Here is a 5162-nt window from a genome sequence, read left to right on the forward strand (position 1 = left end):
TCGAGTATTACCACTGGAGGGATAAGGTGATGGCCAGTCAAACCGAGGGGATCCGGAAGTCATAAGGTGCAGATGACCGATAGAGTTCCACTGGAACACTGTATCCTACAGTATATGTTTACCTTGTATCATGATAATTGTTTCATGCTAAAATGCCAACATCAAATCCTGAGCTATGCCTGTGATATGCTCCATACCTGTTACCTGTCCAATGTACTCATATCATGATACCTGTTTCATGTTAATGCTCCATACCTGTAACATGCTTAATTACTCGCACCTGTAATAAGCTCCAATTGTGGCGACCCCACTTCCCCCTAAGGCGAACCAGAGGGTTGGCGGGCCGTCTGCCCAGCTCTCGCCAGGACTCACACAAGCAACTAGCAAAAGTCCTTCCGAAGTATAACCTAATCTATTACAACATCGTTTCCCTCCAAATAGGCCGGTTTCTAGAATCACATTAACTTCAGAGATAACAGTGCCTTAAGATAGCCAACGTCGATTCTTAAAATACCTTCCCGATTACAACCCTAGAAACAAAACATATAATTCAAATACATCCTTATAAGCCAAGTAACAAATTTCATACAAGCCACATACAAATCCAGGGTTTACACTTTTCCAGCTTCAAGTGGCAACCCGAAGCAAAAGCTACATTGTTTAATTCAAACTACATGCTTAAAATACAAGTAGATCTCAAGTCTTCCTCAGTTGTCAGAACCTGTAAAAGAAAACCACAACGTGGGATGAGCTACACAGCCCAGTGAGGTTCCAAGACGCTCTAACAGTTCAAATAGGTCAAGTAAGTTATGCATATCGTATGCATGATTCTAGATTACACAATGGCATGTTACCATGAGGTGATAATCATTACAAGGGTAATTGCTACTTTGAAAACACATGTAGAACTAGTACTTTTGGAATGAATGGCCATATATAAATTTTCAGTCAAACAAATAGTGGCTCGTCCGACTAGAAGGACATTACAAGGATTGCTTCATCTCAGAGGTTAATGCTCATGAGGAGTCTTACCCGAGAATGCCAACTAGGAGAGCAATAACATTATTAATAGCAAAGCAAACACAAAAGGATACGGTGTTCCAGTGGAACTTTGTCGGTCATCTGCACCTTATAACTCCCGGATCCCCACGGTTGACTGGCCATCACCTTATCCCTCCAGTGGTAATACTCGAGTATACCGAAACGGTTGTCCAGGGTTCCAACCTACCCGACCGAGCCCAATCCTGGCTCGAGTAGGTCAGTAACCGAGGCAGGGCCCAAGTTCAGCTTATAGCTTACAACATGCACAGGTAACAAAGTAATTCGACAAAAGTAAAATTCATCATTTGAATAGGTCGAGGGAGGTAAAGTACACACTCGCCTAACAATGATGGACAACTTCATATGAGCATATAATTTATGATAATCAAGAAATCAGTAACCACATATATTAGAAAACGGTAAGTAAACACGGTAAACGATAAACGGTAAACGGTAAACGGTAAACGGTAAACGGTGGTAATTACGGTTAATTGGTAGACATATGTCATTTTAATAGGCCGCCATTGGCCGTTTTGCACTTTTACCACGTAAGAGTCGAGGAGACTCACCCCAACGAAGCAACCACATTTAGATTCACAGATTCATTAGTTATGGTAGTTGATTTACATGTCGAGGGATTCACCCAACGACGAAACTACATTTAGATTCACAGATTCATATGTTGGTAGTTGGATTCACATGTTGAGGGATTCACCCAACGACGCAACTACATTTAGATTCACGGATTCATTAGAAAATATTTCACACACTTCACCACTCGAACGGCTAGTGTGATAAAGTACACACTGCGCACTTCGATGGATCGGAACTCATTTTCCAAATTGTCACATAACGAGTTACAAGAGCACTTTAACCGAATAAGCATAAAATAAGCAGGCTAAGCACATATTGAGTTTACAAGATTATTTGACAGGGTTAATCATTTAACCAATTCATGTCGATATGCAATGCATATATATATTTCTTAAATAGACACGAGTATGGTAAATACTTAACGATCATGAGATGAGCATGTCCTAGACTTACTCAATTACGTATTCCTATATGGAACACTCACCTAGTCAAACAAGGGCAATAGGTTCAATTTGAAGTTCAAGCGTCCTCTGTCGGATCCTCTTAAAGGTCCTCGCGTGCGCCTGAACGAATAATAATAGTCTATCATTTACAATTCCTACTATTGTTGAAAATCGTGTCATAGTACAAATTTAGGAAAAATCTCGTGAACAAGTCTTAACCTAAATCTAAATTCTCAAGCGGGGTTTCAAGGTACAAGAGAAATTAAGTCTACATCATGAAATTCAAGGATAAGACATTTGAATATTATCGAAGGAATAAGGAGTACTTGAAAAACTCCATTTCCTTGGAATACGGAAAATTTCAGTTTTGATGCAATACTTTGAAAAATTGTAGCTCACCTTTTACATGTCAAAGATTGGAAAACTTGCTACCGTTGGAAACTTCCTTCAAAATGCTAAAAGTTCCTAGAATACACTTTTTCATGATTCTAAATGAAAGATAGTCAAAATGGGCTCAAAGTTACTGTTTTGGTTCATAAGGCAGATTTAAGTTAGTTTTTGGCCAACTTTGGAAATTCGGAAAAATTCACTTGTTTGGAAATAGCTTTTGAAATTTGCAACTCTATTAGTGTTGTAATTCAAGAGTATAACAAAACAAACGGAATGAGGAACGGAGTTTTGAGCACCAAGATACGGTAGCTCAAAGTTACTAAAATTTTCTTGTTAAACAAGGGTTTTCCAAAATCAAGTCTCGAACTTTGGTAATTTATTTGACCCATGAAACGGCCTCAGAATAACACCATAATTAGCAGTATAATACTACCATATAAGGGTTGTCCCTCTACCAAATTTTGTAGAAAAATATGCACGGAAAGTTGGTGAACTAATTCACCAAAGTTTCAAAGTTTCCAAGGCAATTTGCCTTGTGAGCTTCGTTTTGCCGTTTTCAAAACGTTCAACCCAAAGGTTACCTCAACCATGGTCCATTTACATAGAAAAGGTTTAAGGGTCATCCCAGAACAACATTTGTGGTGATTAACACCAAGAGATTTAATTTGCAAGTCTACACCGAGCCTTGCGTCAAATCTGTCTAAAAATCAGGGTTTTCAAGGACAGAGCAGGTTTCCTATTTTGATCATAGATCACTCAAATTAACTCAGAATTGAGCATGGTTGGTGGCGTTGGAAAATACATTTGTAGGGCTATACTTTCACAGAAGAAGTCATTTTGAAATTCGGCATACAACTAGCTCGAATTCGAGCCACAAGTTGCAGCCTCAGCATTTCGTTCTTGTAAAACAGAGAAACAGAGTATTCAACTTTAAATGGTTGGTTCGGCTCACACACATGGAACCAGAACATACATTTTATACCGTTGGAAAGGCTGGGATGTCTAGTTTCAAATGCCGCTGACGGTACTTAATTTCGACAACGGAGCACAAATTTATAGCCGAAATACGAAAACTGGTCAAAGTATTACTGAAATAGTTCCAGATTTACTAGCTTTGCGAAATCATTTTATTTGACCAACCAAAACTCAATATTTTTCAATGAAACTTTGTACACCACATATTTAACATATAAACATAATATACAAGTCATGAAACTCTCAAAATTCTACAAAAAGAGGTGCGATTAACACAGGGCAAAACTGGACATTTTTAAACTATGCATCTCTTGGAGCCTAGACTAGCTAGGTATCATTAATCTATCTATTTAAACACTAAACTAGCATTATAATTATCATTAACCACAAAATCAACAACAACCCAAGATTGGGAGTTCATAGAGCCCACCATCAAAATTTTCCAACCATCATTTACCAAAGAAAAATTCCAGAACAATTGCAAAATTTCAGTTTCACTCCCTTGGCTTTCACAAAAATTTCCAGCAGCTAATTGGTCATAAACCCAACTTTTCCTTCGGTTAATTCATGGTATTAGGTGCTCAGAATTAACATGCAAATACTTAATTAGCTAATCAACATTTCTTGTTCAAAAATTAGATTCGGACAACAGTAACATTAATCCAAAAAAATTCCAGAAATTCCGTTTGCTACCTTCGGATGAACTTGCATGCGGACAGATTGCATTTTATTCTTATTTCTTCTTGCTTAACCGAATCAAGGAGCTGCATGTAAAGCTTAAACATCTTGTTCTTAGTTAGTTAATTATATTTATAAGCTGAGATTACTACAAGAAACAAGATTAGCGCTGCAATTCTGTTTTAGTTCTCGGCAAAACCCGTTGCCGACGCAATTCAGATTTTCTTTTCTTCTTAAACTCATCATCCGAGCCTAACTTCACATGCATGCTTATAATCAGCATTCTCTACCTAATATCAGCTAATCTGAGACCGAAAATTACCTCAGCTGGAGGCTCAACTCACACGACAAGCTGCTGCAAATTTTCTCCCTTTCTCTCGGCTCGCACACGGACTGGATGGTTGCAGCTGCTCTTGGTTGGGTGCAGTGGGTCACGGTTGGTGGAGGTGAATTGCAGCTGGTTAAAGTGAAGGTGGAGAGTGCAGCAGCAGCTCACGCACGGTCTCTCTCCTTTCACTCTAGCTTACGGCAGAATTGAAGATGGAAGCTTACTCTCTCGGACAGCACCAATTTTCTGATCGCATGACTTCCTTTCTTTTCTCTCTTCGATATTCACAAGGTGAAGAATGGAGTGGGTTGTTGTTGTGAGTTGAGGTGCGGTTGTGGAGAGATAGAGTGTTTGAGAGGATGGTTTGCTGAAATGGAGAAGTTGCGTGGTTGAGAGGAGCAAAGAAAATGACATCCGGCAGAGAATGGGATTGGGTGATCTAAAGGTTGGCCAATGGAGCTTCGGTGGTTGCATGGTAAATCCGAGATGGTTGAGGGCCAATTTGGTCTATTCACAAATCATTCGAATTTCCACTTAAACTCTCATTCATAAACTAACTCCGAGATTTTACTCCAAATAAAATTCGATAGCCTACTAGTGTACTAATCTCGCGAAAAAAAATTCAATTATCGAGATTTAACGTCCTAAGTATACTTGGTGTACTTGTAACGATTTTGTCTAAAATTTATCGATTGCACCTTAATACTAAGGTT

General features: G+C 38.8%; 1 long non-coding RNA gene across 2 annotated transcripts; it reads right to left on the reverse strand.

Annotated features, from left to right (window-relative positions):
- Positions 1 to 381: 381 nt before the first annotated feature.
- LOC113738524 (uncharacterized) lies at positions 382 to 4799 on the reverse strand. Of its 2 annotated transcripts, XR_011812791.1 has the most exons (3): positions 4444 to 4799; positions 2120 to 2198; positions 382 to 721 (listed from the first exon to the last, which is right to left on the reverse strand). It is a non-coding gene; the product is annotated as an uncharacterized lncRNA (long non-coding RNA). The 2 variants fall into 2 exon arrangements; XR_003460160.2 differs by lacking the exon at positions 4444 to 4799 and having other exon boundaries at positions 2120 to 2282.
- Between the last annotated feature and the right edge of the window lie 363 nt (positions 4800 to 5162).

The sequence above is a fragment of the Coffea arabica genome, chromosome 4c (assembly GCF_036785885.1).
Source record: "Coffea arabica cultivar ET-39 chromosome 4c, Coffea Arabica ET-39 HiFi, whole genome shotgun sequence".
Taxonomy (NCBI): Eukaryota; Viridiplantae; Streptophyta; class Magnoliopsida; order Gentianales; family Rubiaceae; genus Coffea; species Coffea arabica.